Below are 10,536 nucleotides of genomic sequence, written 5' to 3' on the forward strand. Positions count from 1 at the left end.
ATCCACTTCCTTATGTCTGAAACACAGGCTTCTAGCGAGGGCAATTTTGGGGCTTCACCATGTTTCATTGAAATGTACAGTTGTGTGTCATCCGCATAGCAGTGAAAGTTAACATTATGTTTTCGAATGACATCCCCAAGAGGTAAAATATATAGTGAAAACAATAGTGGTCCTAAAACGGAACCTTGAGGAACACCGAAATGTACAGTTGATTTGTCAGAGGACAAACCATTCACAGAGACAAACTGATATCTTTCCGACAGATAAGATCTAAACCAGGCCACAGCTCAGCGTTCAACACCATAGTGCCATCAAAGCTTATCACTAAGCTAAGGACCCTTGGCCTAAACACCTCCCTCTGCAACTGGATCCTGGACTTCCTGACAGGCCACCCCCAGGTGTTAAGGGTAGGTAACAATACATCTGCCACGCTGATCCTCAACACAGGGGCCCCTCAGGGGTGTGTGCTCAGTCCCCCCCTGTACTCCCAGTTCACTCATGACTGCACGGCCAGGCACGACTCCAACACCATTATTACGACACAACAGTGGTGGGCCTGATCATCGACAACGACGAGACAGCCTATAGGGAGGAGGTCAGAGACCTGGCTGTGTGGTGCCAGGACAACAACCTCTCCCTCAACGTGATCAAGACAAAGGAGATGATTGTGAACTACAAGAAAAAGAGGACCGAGCACGCCCCATTCTCATCGACGGGGCTGCAGTGGAGCAGGTTGAGAGCATCCATGGTCCAATTGTCAAAGATTCCAGTCACCCTAGTCATCCTGTTCTCTCTGCTACTGCACGGCAAGCGGTACCAGAGCGCCAAGTCTTGGTCCAAGAGGCTTCTAAACAGCTTTTACCTCCAAGCCAGAAGACTCCTGAAAATCTAATCAAATGGCTACACAGACTATTTGCATTGCCCCCCTCCCCCTCTTTTACACCGCTGCTACTCTCTGTTGTTATCAAATATGCATAGTCACTTTAATAACTCTACCTACATGTACATATTACCTTAACTTACCGGTACCCCCCTGTATATCGCCTTGCTATTGTTATTTTACTGCTGATCTTTAATTACTTGTTACTTTTATTTCTTATTCTTATCTGTATTTTTTTTAACTGCACTGTTGGTTAGGGGCTTGTACGTAAACATTTAACTGTTGTATTCAGGGTATGTGACTAATAAAATTAGATTTGATAATAGAATTGTGTTATTTGACGTGTCAAATTTTAAGCTTATTTGACACGTCAAATAGTGTTATTTGATATGTATCTTTTTTGATACGCAAAGACCCAAACGGCGTTCCATACAAGTCTGCATTGTTGGAAAAGGACCCTTAAGTAAGTATTTCACTGTTCATCTACACCTTCTGTTTACTAAGCATGTGACAAATAACACTTGATTTGATTTGCCAGGTGCTCACTGTAACGGTCGTCTACGTCGTCCTCCTCCTCAGACGAGGAGAGGCGAGAAGGATCAGAGGACCAATGTGCAGCGTGGTAATTAGACATAATGATGTTTATTAAAGTAAAGACGAAACACGAAAACACTATAACAAACTACAAAACAAAATAAACGATGTAGACAGACCTGGACTTGAGAACTTACAAAATAAGAAGAACGCACGAACAGGAACAGACTACATACACGAACGACAACCGAAACAGTCCCGTGTGGTAGACAATACAGACACGGAAGACAACCACCCACAAACAAACAGTGAGAACAGTCTACCTTAATATGGCTCTCAATCAGAGGAAACGTCAAACACCTGCCTCTAATTGAGAACCATATCAGGCCACACATTAAACCCAACACAGAAACACAAAACATAGAATGCCCACCCCAACTCACGCCCTGACCAACTAAACACATAAAAAACAAGGAAAACAGGTCAGGAACGTGACACTCACGAAGCAAACCAGACTATTGTATTGACCAGTGCTATTGAATTGTCTGTGCTTTACTTTATTGACTTATGGTTAATCTTTCCTTGTTTTTGTGTTATTCTCATAGCTTCACCATGTTCATCATTGTAGTTACAGGATAGTTTATTTTAGGCTGCTGCAGAGATTAGCACAGAGGAGGAGAGCAGAGGGGATGATGATGACATCCGTAGGAAAAGCAGCGTGTTCACAAGTTGACCCACTGCAGATTAACTCACTGTTATCTTTACAGCCATATAAAGGAGTGGAGCCTGGGCAACCCCTGTCCTCAGGGCAGTGCACAGACCTTACAGGGGACAGGTGCTCAAAATGCAACAAAATAGTTTTACATTTTTGAGCATAGGCCTATTTATTTCTGCAACAACACACTCACCCATCAACACAAATTGTAAGCAAGCTAGTTACAGTGTTTCCTAAAGATATGTTTGAAATAGGGAAAAGAGGGTGAGCAATCATCTGATCATTAATGTTGATGATTGATGTAAATCTGCTAGTTAGCTAGATCGATTTATTTTACTGATTGTGATTTACCTCTATGTCTTTCTGCCTGTCTCTGCTGCGGGTGTCAGCCAACCAGACTGAATATTGGAAATGATGTAGGCTAAATCAAGTGTTATCAACTGTTAATCAAATGTTATGCTGCTGTGCCAATACTGTTGAATTTAAAACTAGGTAGCTAGCTAGCTACACACACTTGACCGGTGAGCGCATCTCTCAAGCCATGCATGTTTGGTTACTGGGCACCCGCAATCTCTGTGCAGGGTAGACTGGGGGAAAAAGGCGCAACTGGGCCCTCGCAAGCTCCATACAGGGCAGATCAACAGGCCCTTCCCCCAAGGGTTGGGGGTATGGCAAACTTGATGACGACTTGCAAGTGGGTTCCGAACTACAATGACAAAACATTTATACCAAAAAATTATTTTGGGAGAAATTATACCACCTCCCAAAAGGAGACTTTGCCGAGAACAATCCACCTTGTCATACTAGGAAAACACCCTGGTGGGCACACTCTTTTCACACCACTACAATATGAAGTGATTTGCGTAGCAGGTTAGGAGAGCATTTTCACTAACCCTAACACTTTTCCTAACCTTAACCTCAGTATCCTAACCTGCTAGGTTAATTATCCTAACCTGCTGCGTAAATTCTCCTAACTTACACTCTATCGATTGTTTCTGTGTGTGTGAGAGAGAGAGAGAGAGAGAGCGCTGATGGCTAGTTTCAGTGAGCGACACTAGGCCATAAAATCCAACCTTAACTGAAACTGTGTAGAGGCCCAATAAACCAGAGACAATTACCACATATAACACTAAATACACGCTCAGCCAAGGACAAACATTTAATATACACTGCTCCAAAAAAGAAAGGGAACACTAAAATTACACATCCTAGATCTGTATGAATGAAATATTCTTATTAAATACTTTTTTCTTTACATAGTTGAATGTGCTGACAACAAAATCACACAAAAATTATCAATGGAAATCAAATTTATCAACCCATGGAGGTCTGGATTTGGAGTCACACTCAAAATTAAAGTGGAAAACCACACTACAGGTTGATCCAACTTTGATGTAATGTCCTTAAAACAAGTCAAAATGAGGCTCAGTAGTGTGTGTGGCCTCCACGTGCCTGTATGACCTCCCTACAACGCCTGGGCATGCTCCTGATGAGGTGGCGGATGGTCTCCTGAGGGATCTCCTCCCAGACCTGGACTAAAGCATCCGCCAACTCCTGGACAGTCTGTGGTGCAACGTGGCGTTGGTGGACGGAGCGAGACATGATGTCCCAGATGTGCTCAATTGGATTCAGGTCTGGGGAACGGGCGGGCCAGTCCATAGCATCAATGCCTTCCTCTTGCAGGAACTGCTGACACACTCCAGCCACATGAGGTCTAGCATTGTCTTGCATTAGGAGGAACCCAGGGCMAACCGCACCAGCATATGGTCTCACAAGGGGTCTGAGGATCTCATCTCGGTACCTAATGGCAGTCAGGCTACCTCTGGCGAGCACATGGAGGGCTGTGCGGCCCCCCAAAGAAATGCCACCCCACACCATGACTGACCCACCGCCAAACCGGTTATGCTGGAGGATGTTGCAGGCAGCAGAACGTTCTCCACGGCGTCTCCAGACTCTGTCACGTCTGTCACATGTGCTCAGTGTGAACCTGCTTTCATCTGTGAAGAGCACAGGGCGCCAGTGGCGAATTTGCCAATCTTGGTGTTCTCTGGCAAATGCCAAACGTCCTGCACGGTGTTGGGCTGTAAGCACAACCCCCACCTGTGGACGTCGGGCCCTCATACCACCCTCATGGAGTCTATTTCTGACCGTTTGAGCAGACACATGCACCTGTCTCTTATACACATCTAGATGTGTATAAGAGACAGTCCTAGATCTGTATGAATGAAATATTCTTATTAAATACTTTTTTCTTTACATAGTTGAATGTGCTGACAACAAAATCACACAAAAATTATCAATGGAAATCAAATTTATCAACCCATGGAGGTCTGGATTTGGAGTCACACTCAAAATTAAAGTGGAAAACCACACTACAGATCCAAATTTGATGTAATGTCCTTAAAACAAGTCAAAATGAGGCTCAGTAGTGTGTGTGGCCTCCACGTGCCTGTATGACCTCCCTACAACGCCTGGGCATGCTCCTGATGAGGTGGAGGATGGTCTCCTGAGGGATCTCCTCCCAGACCTGGACTAAAGCATCCGCCAACTCCTGGACAGTCTGTGGTGCAACGTGGCGTTGGTGGATGGAGCGAGACATGATTGCTAATTGCCTATAATTTCTACCTGTTGTCTATTCCATTTACACAACAGCATGTGAAATTTATTGTCAATCAGTGTTGCTTCCTAAGTGGACAGTTTGATTTCACAGAAGTGTGATTGACTTGGAGTTACATTGTGTTGTTTAAGTGTTCCCTTTATTTTTTTGAGCAGTGTATAAGACTGAGATCTCACTCAACATGTAGTATTTCATTATCAATGCTTTCCATAAGAAAATATACAATACTTTGTTAATCCTTGAAGCAAGCATCTCATCTTGGCCATGACAAAACATGAGGACGGTGAGCACCAAATTAGTTTCAGAACAATAACAAGATATTACACTTTGACCAAACCTCTGGGCCATACCCAAACATGAATGATGTTAGAGCATAGGTCAGATAAAACATTTCATGCTACTCTGCATGGGAAAAATATGTCATCATCATCACCATTCATCACTGTCTGTTTCCCTGTTGTCAATCATCTCTCTGATGATGTGTGCATGTGTGAAACAGGACTTCTATTTAAAGTAAGAACAAAATGTTGGTGGTGAAAAGTAAGTCGAGACCTTCAGACTATAAGGTTCTATCTGCATAAAGCTGAGATATTGAGCATCAACATTTTCACATCCCAGAACTGTTTTGTAGTGAATTGTTCTTTCATAACCCATTAAGGTCCTCACCTTAAAGGCACCTAAAGTGCAGAGTATCAAAATCCTAAGACATTTGTAAATCAGTTTTTTTAGGGGGGTGCAATCACAGATAGAACCTTATGGCTCTGAAATGTCCTTCTGGGTTCTACCATAAGGTTTTATCAGGCACAGAATTATTTCAATTTAAATAGAAAATAACAGACATTTTATGATGAAATAAAGAGAATACCCTTCCTTCTTTCTAATCACATCATCAAATATATTAATTCATGTTCATCACACATTTGTTTAAGCGATAGTTCCCTAAAATGACATACTGTATACACTGCATCAAATCAAATCAAATGTTATTTGTCACATGCGCTGAATACAACAGTTGTAGACCTTACCATGAAATGCTTACTTACGAGCCCTTAACCAACAATACAGCTCAAGAAATAGAGTTAAGAAAATATTTCCTAAATAAACTAAAGTAAAAAAACGAATAAAAAGTAACACAATAACAAGGCTATATCCTATGGAGAACTAGAAACATTGCTAAAGCTTAGCTCTGGATGAGTAAACTGATATATCTTTCTGGTCTCTGACACCCAAAGTCAGTAAACTACTTGCTATTAATCAATAAAGTGTAGGTTTTCGTATTGATATAGAACAAGACAAAAACAGCAATGAATCTCCCAAAGGCTTAAAACATGCTCTAAGGCATCTGTATTTATTTGTTTTTACCATAAAGAGTTTACGTTATGCCATTATTCTGAGAAAGTGGTGAAAAAAATTCTAAGTAATTGAAAAAGAAGACCAGAACCTATGATATGAATAATCAAGGGCTTGGGAATGTCTTCAACATATATCATTTTGAGATGAGTCCCAGATCTCAGAACTTTTTTGTGATGTCCTCCTTTTTCATGGCTCAATAAGTATATCACCTTATATACAATTATTCTTGAGTGACAAGCCTGCATTGTGGGATTGGATTGCAGATAGAACCAAGTCAAAAAGTGTTTGTGCAGATAGAACATTCATTGTAAATGAACTTTTTCACAAATCTTACATATCTCACATGTAAAGGACCACCTAAAAAGGGAACTAAAAGCAACTGTGAATAACTCATTTTTTACCAAAATATCAGATAGAACCTTATAGTCCCAAGATCTCGAAGTATCACTGATACTCCTTTCCAGAATTACAGCTAACCCTAGGTTGGGTGAAATAAAAGAAACACACAAAAAGGAACAATTCCCAAGAACAAGAAAAGCAGATAAACTCATATGTAACTATAACTGACTGAGCTGTAACCTCTCCCTCTCTCCTATGTTACCCCTCCTACTGTAATCTACAGCATGTATAACACTTCCCCACCAAAACCCCCTATGGGCTTGCTAGTTTCATGCATAGGCCTCACCATGGTCATCACAACATCAAGCCAGATCATTTTTCCATTAACTGGAAAAAGTGCAACATTTGAAAATTGTTCGCCTCCTTTGAATTCAGCTGTTTACTTACGTTGTTGAAGGGAAAAGAGTGAAACACACAAGCTACAAAAGTTTTGAGCCAGGCAGATATTAAGGTAACAATGGTCTCTATTGCTAATACCTATATACTGTTGAAGTCGGAAGTTTACATACACCTTAGCCAAATACATTTAAACTCCGTTTTTCACAATTCCTCACATTTAATCCGAGTAAAATTTCCCTGTTTTAGGTCAGTTAGGATCACCATTTTATTTTAAGAATGTGAAATGTCAGAATAATAGTAGAGCGAATTATTTATTTCAGCTTTTATTTCTTTCATCACATTCCCAGTGGGTCAGAAGTTTACATACACTCAATTAGTATTTGGTAGCATTGCCTTTAAATTGTTTAACTTGGGTCAAATGTTTTGGGTAGCCTTCCACAAGCTTCCCACAATAAGTTGGGTGAATTTTGGCCCATTCCTCCTGACAGAGCTGGTGTAACTGAGTCAGGTTTGTAGGCCTCCTTGCTTCGGCACAAGCTTTTTCAGTTCTGCCCACAAATGTTCTATAGGATTGAGGTCATGGCTTTGTGATGTCCACTCCAATACCTTGCCTTTGTTGTCCTTAAGCCATTTTGCCACAACTTTGGAAGTATGCTTGGGGTCATTGTCCATTTGGAAGACCCATTTGCGACCAAGCTTTAACTTCCTGACTGATGTCTTGAGATGTTGCATAATTGTCCTGCCTCATGATGCCATCTTTTTGGGAAGTGCACAGACCTCCTGCAACAAAGCACCCCCACAACATGATGCTGCAACCCCCGTGCTTCACGGTTGGGATGGTGTTCTTCGGCTTGCAAGCCTCCCCCTTTTTCCTCCAAACATAACGATGGTCATTATGGCCAAACAGTTCAATTTTTATTTCATAAGACCAGAGGACATTTCTCCAAAAAGTACAATCTTTGTCCCCATGTGCAGTTGCAAAACCGTAGTCTGCCATTTTTTATGGCGGTTTTTGGAGCAGTGGATTCTTCCTTGCTGAGCGGCCTTTCAGGTTATGTCGATATAGGACTCGTTTTAATGTGGATATAGATACGTTTGTACCTGTTTCCTCCAGCATCTTCACAAACCTTTCGCACCAAAGTACGTTCATCTCTAGGAGACAGAACGCGTCTCCTTCCTGAGCGGGATGACGGCTGCGTGGTCCCATGGTGTTTATACTTGCGTACTATTGTTTGTACAGATGAACGTGGTACCTTCAGGCTTTTGGAAATTGAACCAGACTTGTGAAGGTACACCAATTTTTTTTGAGGTCTTAGCTGATTTCTTTAGATTTTCCCATGATGTCAAGCAAAGAGGCCCTGTTTGAAGGTAGGACTTGAAATACATCCACAGGTGCACCTCCAATTGACAAAAATGATGTCAATTAGCCTATCAGAAGCTTCTAACGCCATGACATCATTTTCTGGAATTTTCCAAGCTGTTTAAAGGCACAGTCAACTTAGTGTATGTAAACTTCTGACCCACTGGAATTGTGATAGTGAATTATAAGTGAAATAATCTGTCTGTAAACAATTGTTGGAAAAATTACTTGTGTCATGCACAAAGTAGATGTCCTAACCGACTTGCCAACACTATAGTTTGTTAACAAGACATTTGTGGAGTGGTTGAAAAATGAGTTTTAATGACTCCAACCTGTGTGTATGTAAACTTCTGACTTCAACTGTATATACAGTGCCTTCAGAAAGTATTCAGATCTTTTTTCCACATTTTGTTATGTTACAGCCTTATTCTAAAATGTATTTAAAAAGCATGTCCCTCATCAATCTACAGACATTACCCCATAATGACAAAGCAAAAACAGTTTATTAGAAGTTTTTGCTAATTTATACAATTTTCAAACTGAAATATTACATTTACAAGTATTCAGACCCTTTACTCAGTACTTTGTTGAAGCACCTTTGGCAGCGATTACAGCATAAATTATTATTGGGTATGATGCTACAAGCTTGGCACACCTGTATTTGGGGAGTTTTCCCATTCTTCTCTGCAGATCTTCTCAAGCTCTGTCAGGTTGGATGGGGAGCGTTGCAGCACAGCTATTTTCAGGTCTCTCCAGAGATGTTTGATCGGGTTCAAGTCTGTGCTCTGGCTGGGCTACTCAAGAACATTCAGAGACTTGTTCCGAAGCCACTCCTGCGCTGTCTTGGCTGTGTGCTTAGGGTCGTTCTCCTAAGCACCCAGTCTGAGGACCTGAGCGCTCTGGAGCAGGTTTTCAATAAGCATCTCTCTGTACTTTGCTTCGTTCATCTTTGCCTCGATCCTGACCATTCTTCCAGTCCATGTCGCTGAATAACCATCCCACAGCATGATGCTGCCACCCCCATGCTTCACAGTAGGGATGGTGCCAGGTTTCCTCCAGACGTGACGCTTGGTATTCAGGCCAATAATTCAATCTTGCTTTCATCAGACCAGAGAATCTTGTTTCTCATGGTCTGAGAGTCTTTAGGTCCCTTTTGGCAAACTCCAAGTGGGCTGTCATGTGCCTTTTACTGAGGAGTGGTTTCCGTCTGGCCACTCTACCTGATTGGTGGAGTGCTGCAGAGATGGTTGTCTTTCTGGAAAGTTCTCACATCTCCACAGAAGAACTCTGGAGCTCTGTCAGAGTGACCATCGTGCTCTTGGTCACCTCCCTTACCAAGGCCCTTTTACCCGGTTTGCGAAGTTTGGCCGGGCGGCCAGCTCTACGAAGAGTCTTGGTGGTTCCAAACTTCTTCCATTTAAGAATGATGGAGCTCACTGTGTTCTTGGGACCTTCAATGCTGCAGACATTTTTTATGACCCTTCCCTAGATCTGTGAATTGACACAATGCTGTCTCGGATCTCTACTGACAATTCCTTCAACCTCATGGCTTGGTTTTTTCTCTGACATGCACTGTCATCTGTGGAACCCTATATAGACAGGTGTGTGCCTTTCCAAATCTTGTCCAATCAATTGCATTTACCACAGGTGGACTACAATCAAGTTGTAGAAACATCAATGGAAACAGGATGCACCTGATCTCAATTTTGAATCTCATAGCATAGGGTCTGAATACTTACGTACGTAAGATATATATATATTTTTTTTTTCAAAAAACCTGTTTTCGCTTTGTCATTATGGGGTATTGTGTGTAGATTGCTAAGGATTTTATTTATTTAATCCATTTTAGAATAATGCTGTAATGTAACAAAATGTGACCCGATTTAGGAAACTAGGCATATGTCGCAAGTCACAACTTCACAGGAGAGCTGTTTTTAACGTAAAATATTTTGGGGCAGAAATGCCTTCTCGAACATGTTAACTTTCATGTGCCTTAATAACAAACTTGTATACCATCTGTAAATACAAGTATAATTGTTCAATTACGTGCCTTGTAGGTTAAGCCACAGCCATGATTGGCTGAGATAATGAATGGGCTGGACATGCAGAGAGATGAGTTTGGATTGGTCTGCCATATAGGTTTCTGTCTATTTGAGCTCGCCAGTCTGTTTTGGAAATCCCGTCGATCACGGCTTTAAACATTTTTTTATTGTGTGGTGGCGCTGCATAAGTGTTGCTCTCCACTTTCTGGACGATCAAGTTTTGAAATCATTGGAATTATAGTATGATAGCTAAAGAGATGGAGAAAACACCTGTCTCCGGATTACATCTTCAAAATA

This window comes from Salvelinus sp. IW2-2015, linkage group LG16 (assembly GCF_002910315.2).
Source record: "Salvelinus sp. IW2-2015 linkage group LG16, ASM291031v2, whole genome shotgun sequence".
NCBI lineage: Eukaryota > Metazoa > Chordata > Actinopteri > Salmoniformes > Salmonidae > Salvelinus > Salvelinus sp. IW2-2015.